This window comes from Apostichopus japonicus, chromosome 20, assembly GCF_037975245.1.
Source record: "Apostichopus japonicus isolate 1M-3 chromosome 20, ASM3797524v1, whole genome shotgun sequence".
Lineage (NCBI taxonomy): Eukaryota > Metazoa > Echinodermata > Holothuroidea > Aspidochirotida > Stichopodidae > Apostichopus > Apostichopus japonicus.
In genome coordinates, this window is record NC_092580.1 from 34629797 (window position 1) to 34649757 (window position 19961).

General features: G+C 38.2%; 1 long non-coding RNA gene across 1 annotated transcript; it reads left to right on the top strand.

The window, feature by feature from the left end:
* Nucleotides 1-5223: 5223 nt before the first annotated feature.
* Nucleotides 5224-19639, top strand: LOC139961785 (uncharacterized). The gene is made up of 3 exons (XR_011791015.1): nucleotides 5224-5814; nucleotides 8009-8108; nucleotides 18728-19639. It is a non-coding gene; the product is annotated as an uncharacterized lncRNA (long non-coding RNA).
* Nucleotides 19640-19961: the final 322 nt, after the last annotated feature.

Below are 19961 nucleotides of genomic sequence, written 5' to 3' on the forward strand. Positions count from 1 at the left end.
TATGTAGGCTATATGCAGTAGGCTATATGCAGTGTTTTTGATCAAACCTGTAATTTGCTTTGTCAGCCTGGTGTAACCCACAAGTTGAGACATTTGAAAGAAATATGCTGGTCAATGGAGTTGTTTACATCACAGTCAAACTGTTTACTAATAGACCTTATACTGTGTGTGAGCATATCTTTTCTGGATTGAATTCGAAAAGCCAGATTTGAATAAGGGTAAAATTTACAAAGGCCTAGTACTAGTAGATATTATGCCTTGCACCAGCAAGATATTTCTATCGCTATATTACCTTTGCAAAGTGGTTATATTGTGTACGTTAAAATTCGCCAAGTTTAGTCAAATTGGCTGAGCTCTACGCCGAACATACATTTCTTTTCCAAGTGGGCAATTTGGAAAAACAGTGGTGGGGCCTAGCCGCCTAGGCCTAACTTAAATTAAGGGCTGGTTGGGGAAAAAATGGATTAATACAGAATCTTACATATTTTTGACTAGTACATACCTGCAGCGCGTTTTTCAGCGAGTTTTGCCTGCCTTTTGACTTTACTTATGTCGCAAAACCGTTTGTAACATTCAACGTGGTATCATCATATGTCTGGATGTAGTAAAACTTCCCCAACACATTATGAAATTGTTAACGTTAGGCCGATCGCGGAATTTCTGGCTATTTCTGCCTCCTTGCAATCAAATTGTGTCCACTCCAAGGCAAATTTCTTAAATCTCTCTTATGAATTACTTGTCAGTTCAATAAATTTTGATTTAGAGCAATCTTTAACGTGTATAATACAGTTTTCTCGAAGCGACTTTCGTGTAACACCGCCACTACTGAGCGCGGCCATTTTTGTTTTCGGAACAATTGTTCTGTCAATATTAACAAACGTTGTGATTGGTTGATTCGCCGAAATTTCGTGTATGCCTCAAGAATGTCCCTCGTACGACATTTCTGATTGGTAGAAAATAGCCTCGTACAATAACGCAAAAGGACCCGATTTCTGTTAGATTTTTACCGATTTTTAAGCATATATACCAGCATCGCAAGTGGGGACAACTGAATATCCATTCAGAATAATATTTTCATATTTATCATTCACATATTATCCCCTCCCTCTTTGAGTTGCACGGAATGAAACGAAATCAAGGGATGTACCACGGCCTATACGGAACAATGAGTATCATGGTTGCAAAAGAGTCTAAAACTCCTGTGTACATGCCAGGCAGGGATGTAGCTAAGGCCTGATGATAGAGGGATGGGGTGTAGTGGCTGAAATTCCAACTGGATGGGTTTTGAAGCCAGAAAATTCCGACTGCTGCCTTGTACCCCCTCCCCGGCGCTACTCGTCAACGATACGGTCACTGTCAGTCAGACACCCCATTTTTCGCGACTGCACTTTTGTTCCGAACTTTTTTTCGATACATTTGTACCACTGGCCCTCACTTCACAAACTGATTAATCACTCTGGTTCAGCAAGTAAGCAACTGAATATAAGTTATCTGCTTTAAGGCTACATAGACTACTAACAACACAAGCTATGTTAATGTAACAAAGGGGAAAAAATACATTGCTTTTTCCTAGCGCGCTTAATATTATTTTCTTGGGGGGGGGGGGGGCTATTGATCACTCACATGAAAGTGAACAATTATACAATTTGCAGAAAAATGTTGAGTTGACGAGATACGATAAGTTGTCAATTAAACATTTTGCAGAACATTTTGCAATTGCTCAGTTGGAACATTTTGCAGAAAAATTTTGGACTGACGAGATACGATAAGTTGTATATTAAACATTTTGCAGAAAATTGTTCAATTGCTCAGTTGGAATGAAGTGAACAATTGAACATTTTACAGAAAAATGTTGAACTGACGAGATACGATAAGTTGTATATTAAACATTTTGCAGAAAATTGTTCAATTGCTCAGATGGAATATTAGAAGTGAACAATTGAAATTTTGCAGAAAAATGTCCAATTGCTCAGTTAAAGCAACTGAGCAATGCAACATTTTTCTGATTTTTGATAAGATTTTATCTTGTTATCTAAACAATTTACTGAAAAATGTCAACTTATGCGGCTAAGGTTTTCTAATGTTGATGGCACTTTTAAGCTTCCGTAGATTAGCATTAAAGGGTGTGAAGACTCGTGCATAAAGAAATGTCTCATGCCGGTAATCTGACCTAGTTTCGAATGAGGTGTAACAGAAGTGTAAGAAACCACCATCGATCCCAGAAAATACACACACAGCTTGCTACCGTCGGTAATTAGACATTAGTGTACAGTCAATACATACAGCTACGGTCAATACCCACAACACAGTGTACATAGCAGCGTGGACATCTCAGGTCTAGATAAAAGATAACAAGGTATCACGTTTCATTACTGTCTGCATTTTGTAGCGACAAGAAGGAAACTTCACTTGCAAGCAACGGAAAGATAACTTTTTCAGAGCGCGGCACGTGGTTTGGGGCGAGTCTTCAATGCCTTTTAGTGTTTTAATTGTATACCACAGAGAAAATATATATCCTGAACTTACTTGAAGCTAGCGAACAGGGTCACCCACCCAATAGCAAAATTAGTACATAAATAAACCAAATTGAAGCTGGCGAACGTTGTACAGTAATTCTATAAGGCATTTTTTTAGAGTATTCCAAATCATACGAAGTTTTGCATGGTTGAGTATAAGGATCGCGAGATACAGTTTCTCACGGTGGCAAGGAAAACGTGGTAAATATGACTGATTAATGGTCAATTTTTACCGAACTTTTTCAATTTTTATGCCATTCACAATCACAGGAATATATGAATAGGCAGTTGCGTCGCCAAGGGGGGGGGGCAGGGGGCACGTGCCCCCTGGAAAACCTAGTGCCCCCCGAGTGCCCCCCCCCCATCTGAGATTTGGGTTGGTAAAAAATATATATATATATTTTGTTATGTATTTGGTTTTTCATATGGACAAAGAAGCACAGTAATTCGTATTTTCTTCAAATGAGCCGCGAGAAAATGAAAAAGTTTATCCTTGACCGTCGGGTATCGAAGTCGTAACCCGCGCCATCACAACAGGTGTCAATATTTACATTGAATGTGTCAGTGCTCACGCCTTACCAGCGGCTATACACATCCGCTTCGCGAGCTACATGACTCATCGTTCAAAACAATGAATTTCCCTGTTCTGGCTGTGCTGCAGCCGTGTTTTTATTTCCTAGGAAGTAGGACGAATATTCAGAGAATCACTAGGTGCAGTCCAATCAAATTCCTGAAAATTAGTAGGCCACCCCTTCTCTCCAGGGAACACTATTTCTGGACCTTTCTCATGATTCTGACATCAGAATATGAAAGAACGCGCTTTATTTTTTCTGGACCGATGAGTAATATCGTTGCTCTGAACCCTAACCTTGATTTCGAAACAAATTTGAGAATCCCGTATTTTTTGTGGACCCATATATTAACACTGTTGTGTCAAACTTTGGATTGCATGGTGAGATCCCTGATAGGAGCCAATAACGATGCTGGAACCTGTTACATCTTAATAGAAAATGGGAGAAAACGAGAAGGACAAGAAAGGAGTCGGGGTCATGCACACATTAATTCAACAAATATAGGTTCTATTGATAGGGTTAGGCATAATATCGACAGCATGTGGTTCATATCCTCTGCACTCAAATTTTCCAACTATCGTACGTTTTACCAAGTTTGGGGTGAGACAACCCCCACACCCCCCCCCCCTCTAGCGACGTCCCTAATGCCAGGTAGTTGCTTGCTACATCTGCTTTGTCATTCCAATACTAGAAAATGACTAATAATACTGCCAATATATATACCAAACAATAACAATATCGGGCAATGCCAACACATTCAACGGTATTACGATCTTCAGGGATATCAGGATAAGGTTCTTGTTTATTTAATGTCATTTATAGCCTACACCAACAGCTGTTTGTGTTTTTCTATCAAAACCGAAATTGTACTACAGGGATGGGTTTTTTTTGGGGGGGGGGTCCGATGTGATCAAGTATATTATATATTCATTACAATGTAGCGTTACTTTCAATTCAAAATCAGTAAAACACAACAACAGGAACAACAAGGAAAGACAACAGATTTTATGCGTTGTCTATTTGCGACATCATCAAAGAAACGAAATATTCGAAGATAACATTTGGATCAGTATTATTCGTTTTGAGTACTTGTTGATACTTTCGGAATGTTTTACACCCTGTTATCGCTTAAATAAGTTTCCAGTGAGTATGTTGAGGTACACTAATCTTTAACGTTATCTGGTAAATATTGCTAGCAATTTTGGTAAACTATGAATTGGTCAGTCACAGGAATATCCCTTTAATAGGCTGGTAGGCCTTGGGGTCCACACTTGTTGCTGGAGGATCCCTTTAATAGGCTGGTTGAGGTTCACACTCTTGCCGGGTTACTTCCTGGGGTGTTCGGTCACTTTAACCGTATCGTCAACGGGTTGAACGGCTGCCCTGCATTTCATGTATGTGTAGCAGTGTACCAGAAATCGTTATGGGTTGAACGACACCGTCGACTTTTCAAGGTTCACATCTGCTTGTTAATCTTTCTAAGTAAACATTTACTTACATAATAATAGGCATTGGTGGGAATAATTACCAAAACTACTTGGATAGTGTTTTCAATTGTCTTGTGCATGTTTATCGAACCATCTATGTGCAGCTGAATGCAACACCACTTAGACCTAACGTACAAATGCTTCCAGGAAACAAAAGATAATTAAAAAAATATGTATCCAAGGCAATATTAATGGGGAAGTCTAATTGTAGCTGTTTAGAAGTCTAGATTACAAATAGAAATAGTTAAAGTATAATTCTTGTTATCCATTATTTGTCTCTATAGCTTCTGATCCGTCTATTTAATGGACCCAACAGTATGCATTACTCAAAAGTTTACGTAGACATGAAGCAGCCTTGGAGTATCACCAAACTCTCTGAACATTCCTTGGACAGGGAAATGGCCATGGAGTACCATAATGACTTTATCTGGTGAGTTAAAAGTGTCCGATCTTTTCTTTTGCCAGGCGCGCTGCTCCAGAAAAACCCTTCTTAACCATCAATGTGTAATTAAATTTTAAACCATTTATACATGCATGTTTTGCCAAATATAATAGTTTGATGAGATTTACAATGTAACGGTTATTCAAAGGGATTATAGTGAGCTGAATAACAAACCTGATAACATTCACCAGCTGATCAGGTTAAAGGCGATATCGCTCGTAGACTTTTTTTTGAGGGCGCTGGCATTATCGAGGTTTCAGCGAGGTTTACGGGGACCCCTATTAATCACGTGACCTCGGTGGCAAATTTAGATCAGTGAATAGCACAGGCAAGCGTATTCGCAACAAGCCCGTACCCATTGCACACATAATGTTATAACACAGCATTTCAGTTTACTGTACTGTTTACCACATAGGACCTTCGTCCTCGATAGTTTGTTGTTTGTGTGCCTTTTGAGTAAAGAATACTGTACGATTTTCGTCCAGATACATTCGATTAGAGTATTGTGACAATCATGGAAAAAGGATCAGGGCAAGAAGAATCGGGCGAAATAAAACGACCTTATCCTGGAACGAGCGTAGGTTAGGTTTAAGTGGAGGAAGGCCTTTGCTGCATGGACCTGACAAAAACAGCAGTGCAAAGGAACAACAGCGACGAAGAGATGCCACGAAGATCTATCTTCTACGTTCCTATGTAAGCTGGCAAATGGAGAAAGAACTATACAGACATGTCCATGATTTGACTTCTGTGAGCAACGTATATTTCGCAGGACATTTGCTTCAGGATCACACAAAAAGGTAATGATTTGCTAAGCTAGGCTAAAACTGTATAGGGTAGTTGTCCTAGGTTACATGTATAGCCTATCAGTTTTGCGAAGTACAGAATACTGTCAAGTTCGGACACCCCTAAGAAATACACGATTTCACAATGATAACCTACAAGCAAAAGCCAGTATCACTAAAAACTACGAAGCTACAGTTATTTCCTCTCCAAAATGACCTGTGTGCAAGTATGTACGTATATATTTGTCAATAAAATGAAGATAACGGAGTTTTGGGGTATTTTAAGGCTTAGGTGTTCGAATTTCGCAGTGTCTAGTATGCTATTGTATTTGTAACATACATGATTTGATATGCCTAGGCCATGTAACTAGTCCTATCATTCATTATTTTTCCAATGGGCCTAGCGTATGCTAACCTTATCATACTTATCCTAGCACAAAGTAGCAGTAAGTTGTATCACTGAGTCAGCATCATCACTGTTTGTGAATGCTTGTCATGAAGATACTGTATACAGTTAAAAATGAAAGTATCCTTTCTAAAGAAGACTGACTCATATTTATGCAATGGAAAGCTGGGCCTTCTCATCACCAAATAGTAAACTGTTTTTGCCTCAACAAATTGATGGAAATATATTTTCTAACCACTAGGCCTTGGTGATCTGTTCATCCCCACCCCCTCCAGGTTCTAAATTGTTATCAGCTGTCCTTGTTTGAAGAAGATATTCTTGTGAATGAGCATTTGAAAAAAAGAGAGAAGTTTGAAGCCTCATCATTGCCCAGTCATAATTAACTAGGCATATATAGAACTAAGGCCTATTGTAATAAGTATCTGAATTTAGTGTTCAAAGTAACTGCATCCCCTAATTTTGTAATATGCACCAGTGAGGAAGACCTACTGTGCTGTACACGTACAACCACATGGACCTGCAGTTTTTCCTATAAAAATAATGCATCTACATAAATACTTTAGAATCACTCCTAACTGATTCACATGTTTTCACACCGCTACATATGCAACTATACCATAGGTTTTTCTAAGGTCAGCCACAGCCAGCATATACGCAATCAAGTTTTAATGGTTCATTTGGGCAACGGGGTGTACATGTTATCTACTGACTCAATCATGTGTACATTTCTGCGTTTGGGATTTTTGAAGGAACCCAACTGCTATGCAAGAACTAAGGTAAATTAGCCTCACAAATTGAGGGATCATATTAGTACATATAGCTACACCTATATAAACCTTTATATTGCCATGCCTGGAGGTAAGAAAGTACCAGTTTTTTGTGTAGGCCTGATGCTATAATGTTGTGATAAGTTATCATATTTTTATATATGGGTCCATCCATGCCAAATCAACAGTGGCCTCCACGCCCACCCTCTCAGAATTGCCTGAAATTGATATGGTGTCTTGCAATATGTCTCAAAGGATGAAATTGGGCAAAAAAAAATTGAAAAACTTTTTGGTTGCTAGGATACGGCCCGCCTAGCAACCAAATCCAGATTGCATTTTAAGAGCCCTAAATGATCTGATGTTTAGTGTTCAAAAATTATAATCTATTAAATTTGGTGACCGTAACTATCTCTTGTGGAGAGTAATCTAGCGTTAATGGTAGTCTGAAAACTAGCTATGCACGTAAACAGGAATTTTTCACAATGGTGGGCTTGTGTCATGGAGTAAGCTAGCATCTCAATTCTCACTCATGAAACCAACTGCTCACATAAACAGGAAGTTTACACAGTAGGTAAATAATGAGTGTACATCAAACTTTGATCAAAAGACTGGACATCTTTTAGTGATATGAAACCAATCAGTTCACTTAGACAGGAAGTTTACATAGTAAATTGTACATTGACATGTGAGCTCAGGTTGTTGAGCAAGCAGTTGGGCAACACAAAATTATCCTCACAATTTTCTTGAAAGGTACCACGGTGTTAGGATATGTTGAAGAAGAGTATGAAAGAATATATCATCCTTATCTGGGTTTAAATCATTGTGGGTTAACAATATGTTATTATTGAAATCTGCCAAAGTGTTTGTTTGTTACTTTTCTCTTTCATATTTTTTCTTGGGTAGGTATGATAAAAACATGTTTGTTTGTAATAATCATTACCAGATTCATTACGCATACAATTAAGCTTGGGGTGTACAGTAAAATTACTATTTCAGTTATATGATTTACGGACAATTTTTTTGTTTCATTGAACAGGTGTTAAATGCATCTTTCCAGAAGGATGCCGAAAGTCAAACAGAGGCATTCTCAGCAGCTGTCACCACAGAAAGATCAGTTGACACTCAGAAAGGAGAAGGTAAATTTATATGTTTATCCTTGCATGAATAACAGACTGGAAGAGCAGTGCTAATCTTATATCTGATCTGATGTGATCAGAAAAATAATACAATTTCATTCTCATTAAATTCCTAAAGAAAAGAAAAAAATGGTAGCATATTGCTCATCCACTAAAAAGGGTACATGTGTATGAGAATTTATATAAAAGTCAGTGGGCCTGATATTATGAGGATCTTCTTTAGAGGCAAACTGACTAGTAACAGGAAATTCAAGAGACACAATAGAGCCTGTTACAGAGAGGACATGGTGAACACAAAGAAAGAAGTTAATGGTGTATTGAAAAAAAGGAGTCAGGGAAAGCAGAGGTATTTAGATAAACTGTGGAGTACAAAGCGAGGATTAAGATAGGAGAGAGGGGGAATGAACTATGGCAGAATACAGAGATGGAGCAGGATTAAGTTAGCATAGGCGTAGGACCCTCATTTGATTTGTGGGGGGCTGAAACGACTTGCCCGAAAAATATATCCGAAATTTGTGTGCATGTTCAATGTTGTTGTGCATATCATATAGGCATTCATCGGTTATTACTGTAATATTGTGTCGAGCCCGGCTCCTCCGATAGTAAAACTATATCGGGACTCGCGATAGAAAGGTACTGGGATATCTTGATGCCGTTTTTATGCTTCTTCAGGAGATGTCTCGAACGGAAGAAAACAATGAGTTCACAGAAAAACAATTTGACAAGATCGGATTTGATTAGTGATTCGGTATAATTTCTTCTCTATCGATTCTCTTTACAAATAAAACTAAATTACAATGATTTGACTTGACTTGACTCCGTCAATTAAACAATTAGAGGCAGTGATGAACTTTCGGCGGAGTGATAAATTTGCTGACCAAGTGATAAATTTGCTGACGGAGTGATAAATTTGCTGATCAAGTCCTAAAACTTTCCGCCTCCTTTTACTTTTATACCTTACTTCCATTAAAATCTCACTGCGCACAACCAGTAGGCAGCCAATGAACTGACCATCTGTATTAACTTAATGATATAAAAATAAGTGCGCTGGCACTGATCTGCCCTGATTGGTTGGGAGTTTGGAAGTCCATCCCCTTTCCATGGAAACTTCCATAACACGTGAGAGAACCTTCTCGAATGTTCCACAGACATAATGGAATCTATTTTGGGAAAAAGGCCCTGTACCAAGATTCAATAAGATAGTTAAAAACTTCTCGTGGGAAAACTGAATCCATGACCTAGATAAATACATAAGAGGCCCTGTAAGGTGTCTCGATGGAGCTTTTCGGTAACATCAAAGAGATGGTATCACTATTTCATAACATCCCCCTCAATCTTTTAAAATTTTTGGATACTCCAAAATTTTAACATCATACTGCTTTAACTTATCATTATCTCAAGAAGGTAGAGTACTGTAAGCACATTCACTAATATTCATTGACTTCAATAAATGGTCTTATGTATCTCAAAGGTTAACATCTTGGTTACGAATTATTAAAATGATCATATGTTATATACATAGACACTATTTCCTTGAAACTGAAGTGTACCTCTTCAATATTGATGACATCATATGATGTAATCTAAAAAAAGAAATATCATTAAGATATCTTAAAGTTACATGACACAGCAAAATATGCAGTATCTCTAACAAAATACATTTATGCATTTCATACATCAATAATACATTTATATCAAAAGTGAAATCATGCCGTGATTTGGGGAGAGATCAGAGAATACTAGACTTAGTTATCTTTTAACTGAACAGAACACCTCGGTGTTCCATAAAAAAATTCGTATATTAAAAAAGAACTTTAAAAATATTACAAACTCATTTACAAAACCTTGTCTTTAATGAAGTCATAGTTTCAAAACTGCTTTGAAACCTTGTGAATCATATACATTCACCTCAAGAAAATCAAGAAAATGTGACTCGATAGCATGGTGACCCTAGGTATGCACTCCGAAATGATTCTAGTAAAGTACCAAAGTACTAGATATTCGATACCATAAAAGAGACCCCATAGACTATGACATCCACAAATCTTTCTTCAAATTTACATAATACTTAACATCTTGTCTTTTCAACTTCATGATGAAATTTACTTTTGCATGAACAATTGAGGAAAAGAAAATATATACATAACTTCCTCAAATTATCTATACTTTTCATCTATACATCTATACAAAACATCTATACAACATAACTGTTGCTGTAAGCAAAGTTGCACATCTCCAATGCTGTCTCTAAATAGCCTTCAATATATAACATAAATGATGCAATGTAAATATCCTTAAAATATTTCTCAATATATGAAAACCCATGTTGCTAATATTCCGGATATGTTCTAATTGCCGGGTAAACGTTTGAACGAATTCATAAGGAGAAAAAAGGTATACTCATCACACATTTGTTATAAAAGATGAAACTAGGTGGTGGTGGTTTTAACAATAAAGCTTATATTGTTACACCATATAGTACAATGACTTCCACTTAATAGGTATGCAGGTAAATGCCATGACGCATTCCATTCATACAATCGTGGGTAAAACACCTGTTCATCTGAACTTAAAGCAATATGCAGTTATACATATCAACCATATAATGTTTGCAACATCCTGCCTGGACTGCCTGTAATGTTCAATCCCTTTTCATGGAGAAAATTCATTATTTCCCCTGTGTTGGAATATTTTCCTACATCCCACCAAAAATCATGACTCTTAAAGCCTGTTGGAAAACATGGTGTCTGATAGGTGACCAGAACCTGTAATTCACCCAATTTGTATCGAGCACGTTGGACTTTCATGTCTCCTTGTGGAGCATTTGCAAAAACTTTCTTTTGCCTTAATATGCTATCTCTCATGGAAGGATATGGAAGTGCTAATCCTTCATTATGTGCTCTATTCTGTAGAAAGGATGCAACATTCATTGGCTTAGTGCTCATAAGACACATGACGTGATCTGAAGTTACCCCTGGCAAAATGTTACCAAACTCATCATGAAACTCAATATGTGCATCTTGCATGACATTAACATTTTCTGCATTAGAAGTGTTACTACTCAAAACATTTCTCATTCGAGCAACCTTTTCACTTGATGAACCCTTTGTTTTCAAGACATTCCGCAATTTCTGAATGTTGGTGATATTCTTAGTTTCAGAAGATGCTCTTACAAAACATGGTTTAAGCCTGTTATAATTGAATACATCACTAAGAATTTCTCCTTTGAGAGTGGCCAACAAATAATGAGTCCTATCTAAAACTTGATGGATCACTAATGGTCCACACCATTCTGCAGCAATTTTGCGAGAGTTCGCAGTCAAGGAGGAAGACGTTGGCTTATACAGATACACCAATTGACCCGTTGAATAAATTGCACCTTTGTCTAGTTTTGCACTTATCTTAACATTTTGAGCATCTTGTTGCTTCTTTTGTAAGACTAACATTACCCTAGACAAATGATCAAATCGTTTCTTTAACAATGCAGCATATTCTCCATGAGATTGTGATAATCCTGCCATTGGATTGAATGATAAATTTGTAAGATTTGGTGGCTTACGTCCAAATGCAAGTTCAAATGGGCTATAGCTACCTAACTGAGGAGAGGAAAATGTGTTATATGCATAGGCTGATGTTGGGACAAATCGTACCCAATCCGTACCAAACTGATTTAAGTTCACTTTGAGGAAATTTGAAAGAGTCTGAATGTGTCTTTCAACCTGTAAGCTTCCATGATTGTTTACACTGATGAACTTTTGTTCAATGCCTAAAGCCTTACTTAAGAGCTCCACTAATTTTCCTGTAAGAGAAGCTGCCGCATCACTTATGATACAAGACGGTGGACCAAAGGTTGTGACTACCCTCTGCAATAATGCTTCACATATTGTTTCAGCATCAAGAGTCTTAAGAGAAACACATACAACAAATCTAGTGATCTCATCACAAACAACCATCAAATGTTTAAATCCTGTAGCCGTTATGGGCATAGTCTTGAAATCCAGACTAAGTCTGTCAAAAGGACGATAAGAATCAGGAATGCGAGCATGATATTGTCTCAATTTGTCCGGTTTCTTACGGAATTCTTGACAACGGAGACATGCCTGAATATAATTACTGATGCGTTGAAACATATTGCGCAGATAGAAATGCTGTCTAATGGTCAAATATGTACGCATTACACCCTGATGATTACTCAACAAGTCATCATGATATCGAGATATTATTTGTTCTACCATAGTCTCAGGTACGACTAACTGAAGAGTCATCTTAGCATCATTAGTCTCATGCAAAAATATCCTGAATAACAAACTATTACATAACAAATAATCCTCTGCTTGAGAACGAACAGTTCTAGCATGCTTAACATTACTTGGAATAATGTCGTGGGCAAGAAAATCATAAATTGGTTTGTAGTAAGGACAAGTTTGTTGTTGAATTTGCAACTCTTTTACATCAAATGGCAGATCATAGTTTTTGATCAGCTTTCCTTGAATTGCCTTCATGACTTTATTCAATTCCTTTTGTTTTGGAATGTGCCCTGTAACCAAATGATCAATGTTTGTTATGACTGGCTTTGGCTGAACAAATAATTCTGGTGGTGGTTCTCTGATTACCTCTTGCACTCTATGTCTATTCTGATCCACTAATCTTGGCTCTGTAGGTTGAGAAACACTTGTAAAATTTGGCACAACTAATACATCAGGACTAAATGTATGTCTATTTTCACTCGGCATAGTAATAGTAGGCCTTTGACTATATGTATCTCTCTTATCAGTAGAAATAACTGGTGTAGTCGTCTTTTGTGACTCAGGTTGTGGTCTCTGTGTAACATGCTCATTAGAATGTGTTGCCTTAGGAATGGATGTCCTATTAACTCTATTTGTTGATTCTTTGGCTGGGGAATCCTGCATAGACTCCTTTGTGACTTTATTCGGAAATAAATCTGGAACTTTGACTCCCATTGACCTTGCCATTGACCTTGTCATGATTGGATTAAATGTCTCCTTAGGTAGAGTTGAAATATCCTCATAAGAACTGACCTCTTGAGCAACCTGATCTATTTCAGAGTGAAATTCCTGTGGTGCTCTAGACAAATAATCTGCCAAAACCAATTCTGAGCCTTTCTTATAACCAACCTGAAATGTATATTCTGACAATTTGAACACAAGCTTACGTAAGCGTGAAGTTGCTGGTTCTTGTTTTGACTTAAACAATTCAACAATGGCTGAGTGATCAACATATGCCTCAAATTCTACATTTTGCAATAAATGTTTGAATGCTGTCACATTAATAAATAGACCCATCATTTCTAATTCAGTTACACTATACCTCTGACATGCTGGTGGTAATATCTTAGAGTAATATGCAATAATATTCTCTTTGCCATTAACTCTTTGTGTCAGGTATGATCCTGTTGCTACTCGTGATGTGTCGCTATATAATACAAAACGACCATATTTCTGTGGCATATGCAATATAGGTGGATTACACAACAACTCTTTAATATCTTGAAATGCACACTGATGTTCCTCTGTCCATTTAAATACCTTTCTCTTACGACTCAAATGATGTAATGGTCTCAATAGTGCTTGAATATTTGGGAAAAACGAAGCCACATAATTAACTGCACCTACAAATCGTCTTACTGACTTAACATTGTGTGGTTTCGGTGTGTTCCTGATCGCTGCACATCTGTCATGCAAAGGTTGGATACAAGCCTCACCTTCTGGGGTTATTGAGAGCAAATGTCCCATATATCGGACTGAATTTTGAAAAATGCTACACTTTTTCGGAGAGATTTTCAATCCGTTGTCCATTAAAACCTTAAAAATTGCCTTTAGGTGTTGTTTGTGAGATCGTTTGTCTGCACTGTACACAATAATATCGTCATGATGAGCAATACAGAACTTATTTGAATTTGGGATCGTTGCCAAAATATCATTAATTTGCGACTGAAAGATCGCTGGAGATAGATTCAATCCCTGTGGTAAGCGTTTATAATAATAATGCTTTCCTCCATGAAATGAAGCAATACCCGTATACTGTTGTGCATGAACACTAAGTGGCAGACAGAAGAATGCAGACTTTAAATCGAGAACACCCAAAATTTTGGCTCCAGAGTACCCTATGGTACGGATAGTCTCATTCAGTAATGGAAAAGGGTGATTGAGACGTTTTATTCTACTATTCAAGTAGCGAAAATCTGTGACAACCCTTTTGTCTTTTGTTCCCTTCTTTGGAATGAGGAAAACCGGTGAGGTATAAGACTGATGTCCTACCGCTAAGATGCCTAATCGCACTAATTTGTCAAGCTCACTGGCGACAATGACTTTGTCCTCATCTGAAAGTCTATAGGGACGTATGTAAAATGGCTCATCATTAGTAAGTGTAATATCAGCCTCATAATTTGGACAGTGAGATAATTCACCATAAAGAGAAAATGCATCTCTATGTGAGTCTAGAAATTCATATATGCTTTCTGTTTCTGAAGCATTCAGAATACTTTGTTCCAAATTAATGTTTTCTCTCATGATTTCCTGTTCGGATTTGGAAACCAGGGGATCATCGGCTGTCAAATGTGGATAACGATGTAAATTATATCGTGTAATTTCATCACGATTCTCTTTGGAGTCAGAATTGGTTTGAAAAAGAGACGGTTTTTCGATGTCTCTCATGACATTGAGAAAATCTAGAGAATCAGTAGGTATGTCTTCTGTGACCGTAATGATATCTGCTAAATCTAAATGAGCCACTGTGCGAGAAGGATTCAGAAAAAATTTCCGATTACCCATGTTCCTTAGTAGAATCTTTGTTCTACCTTTATGCATTTTCACTAACATTCGTGAAGGACACATACGAGATATTAGAGGAAACGGTTTAATTACCACATCTGCATTTCGTGCATATAGTGGAAGACGTCCCTGTACAGTAATGTATCTTTGCTGACCTGGGTAAATAACAAATCTCTGCACTGGCCTAAGGAAAACTTTGGCTTGTTTAATTCTAAAACAGTTTGTGGTAAAGTCCAAAGATCCATTCAATTCCTTCAGAGTTGGACTACCTAATATTAAGTCAATACCTGTCAGGTTTGCAGCAATTAAAGCAGAAAGCTGAAATTTATGACCCTGAATTTTGACCTGAAATGTTATCGTGCTATACGCATGAATAAACTGACCATTACCCAACTTTAGGTTTACTACATCAACTGAGACTGGTTGTATAGAGGATAAATACTTTGAATTTTGCACTGTAGAAGAAGAAATGATAGAGCGTGTTGCTCCACTATCAAACAACAATGAAATTCCTTTACCATCATGTAAAGTACCTCTTACAAAATTACGTGTGTCCAGTTGAATATCCACATTACGGTCGTTCCCTGTATATCTATAACTAGGAATATTACTATTCTTCCAAATATTATTTGCTTTACGTTTCGATCTTCCTTTACTTGGTACTTTGTCTGGAGTCACTGTATGATGAGTGCTATCACAAGTGCTCCCTACTGAAAATTCTGTGTTGGTACTCTCTTTACATTAGCCTCCATTTCATGGCTTAGGCGAATTTGACAATATTGTGCAAAATGACCTCGATTTTGGCAGTAGTAACATGTGATTGAAGGATTAAAATATGGTAACCTTCTCCTGTTATTATTCTGACCTGTCCTAGGACCACGAGAATCACGAGAACTATATCTTTGCCTCATATCTTTAGGATTGTCTTGCGATTCTGACCTACGTGACTGATCAAACTTGGTCTCTAACTCCTGAATTTTATTACACAACTCGTGTATCTCAGAAGATGCAGAAATAGTAGGAGTCTGAACAGAAGATGCTTTGTTGTGCATTGCCATAAATAGTTCGGAAGAAGCTGTGGGTTGACTTTGGATTTGTAAGTCAAAATAACATTGCACTTTCATGACCAAATCTGCAATTGTTGCTTGTGGTGTTGCAGACATTAACACTGCTGAGCGGCATTGCAAAGGCAGGGTCGAGATGAATTTATCTCTAATTTGGTCCTCGCCATAATTTAATTGTGCTGCAGCTTTGGAAATTTTGGCCAAATGAGCTTGAGCTGTATCACCTGGCGTATAGCTCAATGCGTGAAATGCCTGTGATTTAGCATAGGAAGAAGTGCCTGGACTGAAACGAGCAAGGAATTGTGTGCGCATATCAGCAATAGTTGAAAAACTTTTGTTTTCAATCCAGAGTCTGGCTTGGCCTTTCAGTGTTCGCTTAAATATGCGACATATTTCATTAAATTCTGCCGCTACGGCCTCAGGGGTGGTTTGGGACGGCAATTTATGCACCTCTAAATAATCTTCAAATCCCAAATAATGAGCTTCGGCTAAATCTGCATCAATTACATCGCCCTGAAATCGTGATGGCAAAAAATCAGTGGGCCTATGTTTCTGCATAACATTAACAGAGGTCGAAGTTCCCTGTTCACTGACGGACATTATGCCGCATACAATTAGGCTAGTTACGAGTATACAACATGAGCCTTTACTTAATTGAACACACTATCGACCGCAATTAAATACAAATAACAAATATGCAATACATGGACACGATTAAAATTACTTATCGGTACACTCTGATCTCAAATAGGGGTTGGGATACAAATTGGCATGACTTCACTCACCCTTAAGTTTAACTAAGAACTGGTAGTGGAACTGCAAACGATGACTGAAGTCCCTCGGTTAGCAGTAGTAGTAGTAGCCTAGTAGCGGCAGGTAGTAGCAGTTACTGTAGGTAGTAGCAGGTAGGTAGTAGCAGTAGCAGGTGGGCCTACATCTCGTAAGAACTTCAGATTCGTTCGCCGTTAACATCGGGTCGAGTCTAGATTTGATCGCGAAAATGTTCAGTTCTGATGTTTAGAGCTGTAGTATTCTACGTACTAGTTGCGCGAATGTTCAAACGCGAACTGCATGCTGGGTTGATTAACGTTAGTGTACAGATCAGTGGTTCCGGTGTACAGACTTAGGCTAGTATAGGCCGTCTTCCATCGCAGAGTGTTTCCGTTAGGCTAGGTCGTGAACATACGTTGTGTTCCTCGTTAGGTCTTCGGGCCAAAAAAAAATCACCTGTTCGTTATTGATCGTAACGAACGAAAGTTGTGAAAAGTTCCGTTTCCGTTTTGTTCCTGAAGAAAGCAACCGATCTCCACCATGTAATATTGTGTCGAGCCCGGCTCCTCCGATAGTAAAACTATATCGGGACTCGCGATAGAAAGGTACTGGGATATCTTGATGCCGTTTTTATGCTTCTTCAGGAGATGTCTCGAACGGAAGAAAACAATGAGTTCACAGAAAAACAATTTGACAAGATCGGATTTGATTAGTGATTCGGTATAATTTCTTCTCTATCGATTCTCTTTACAAATAAAACTAAATTACAATGATTTGACTTGACTTGACTCCGTCAATTAAACAATTAGAGGCAGTGATGAACTTTCGGCGGAGTGATAAATTTGCTGACCAAGTGATAAATTTGCTGACGGAGTGATAAATTTGCTGATCAAGTCCTAAAACTTTCCGCCTCCTTTTACTTTTATACCTTACTTCCATTAAAATCTCACTGCGCACAACCAGTAGGCAGCCAATGAACTGACCATCTGTATTAACTTAATGATATAAAAATAAGTGCGCTGGCACTGATCTGCCCTGATTGGTTGGGAGTTTGGAAGTCCATCCCCTTTCCATGGAAACTTCCATAACACGTGAGAGAACCTTCTCGAATGTTCCACAGACATAATGGAATCTATTTTGGGAAAAAGGCCCTGTACCAAGATTCAATAAGATAGTTAAAAACTTCTCGTGGGAAAACTGAATCCATGACCTAGATAAATACATAAGAGGCCCTGTAAGGTGTCTCGATGGAGCTTTTCGGTAACATCAAAGAGATGGTATCACTATTTCATAACATTACATCACATGCCAATAACATACAATCTTATTAGCCTTCCATATTGGTTAAAATTATTGGGGAATCTGTAAAACAAAAATGATCATAACAATATGAGTTTAAACATTGAAAAACACATTGCAAAATATTCTTCTTGCAGTAGGTGCCCGAAAAATTCTCAGCATATTGCCCGAATTTTCACCAAAAATTTTGGTTGGGGGGGCTGCAGCCCCCCCAGGCCCCAGCCCCCTGCCTCCTACGCCTATGTAAATTAGTCATGTCCTTCTTGTATATTGAGCCCATTCAGTTGAATGGTGCTAAGGCATTCCGTCCACTCTCTCTATCTCTGCTGTGGTGTACTATGTCTGAGATGGTTAGTCTACGAATTTAGTTACCTGTTGGGACATGTCTTACTTTAATGGTATGATTGGGGAACTTAAAGTGTTCCCCTACTGGAGTCTCCATTTTCATTGTATTGACCTGTGACTAGAACTGCTTATTGAGGGTGGTCTTGGTTTCACCAACATACTTGTAACTTCAATATCTTCTACTTCAATGTCCTCTAAACTCAATGACACCATTTAAATTGAAATATCAGTTTCCAGTGCTGCGAAAGTATGATAAGTTCTAAACCATATTTTTTTTTTAGTCACAGCCATAGTAGCTATAGCAGGATACTTGCAATCTAGTAACAAATGCTTTATGTAATCTTTACAGATACTTCTGATCCAGTTACTTCAACACCTCTCAAGAAGCCATCTGCCATGTTCTGTCCAATGTCACCAGTAGGATTAGATATGGAGCAGCATGGGAGAGAAACTTCAGACCATACAAATACACATTGCCACATTTACATGATCCTGAACAAAAGAGATCATACATATGGCAGGGGCAAGCACTTTTCCCAGACTTTTATTGACAGGTTGTGCGACATTCACGTTGGATTAGCAGCTATTGATACATCTGCATCACCAGATTGAGATAAATTGCTTTCGTCCATTTTGTTCGATAGTAGCTATGACTGTGAATCAGAAGCTTGGCCACCCTCTAAGTCAAGGTGGGCAAGGTTGGGGAAATTCAATCAAGGAGTAACAATCAGAGAATGGCCAGCTTTGTATTATTGTATATAGGCCTACACACACAGCGGGTATAAATATCTGTATCGGTTTATTTATACTGGTGTTCATATCCGTTGCCAGGAGGCAGGAGGGGATATGATTTGAACGTGGGGAGGGTGTGGGGGGGTGGGGAAGGGGTCCCCTTTGAAGTGTTCAAACAGTGCTACATTTTACATCTATCTTCTTGAATCACATGTATATTAAACACCCCTAAAGACACGATCAATCAGTCCTGTCTCTCACCTCCTCTCATGCACTGGTGTATTTATTTCCTGGCAACATAACAGTTAGGCATAGTAAGGGTCAGAGGTCATCACAACTTAAAGAGTTGTGTGAGTCCCTGTGGTCTCTTACATCCTTGTAGCAGTAGGGAGAAGAAGCCTAATAGATCAGAAACCATGATTATCTTCTGTTGTGTCTTATTTTCCAGCATCCTTGAAACATTATATCCTTCCCCTTTGATTTCTTGATGTCATAAGCTGTATTTATGTGTTGCAATATTTAATTCCAGTATTGAGATTGTATAATCTTCTTGTGTATTTGACAGTATCCCAGTGATCTCCATTTTCAGCTCTTGGTTTTCTTTTCTCTGTATTTCATATCATATCTATCTCTACCCCTAACCTCCATCTCCACATTTTCTTTACTTTCTTCCTCCATCCCTTCATCTGTCTTTCACTCTTTCTTTTTTGACTTCTTTCCTTCCCTCTGTTTACCCTGTATGTTTTAGTTTGCCGACTCCCCCCCCCCTTACATCTTACCCCCCTAAAAAATGTTCACAAGGTTGACAAGTCTCCCCATGCTAGTCCCAAGTTATACACCTTTGTTGTGGT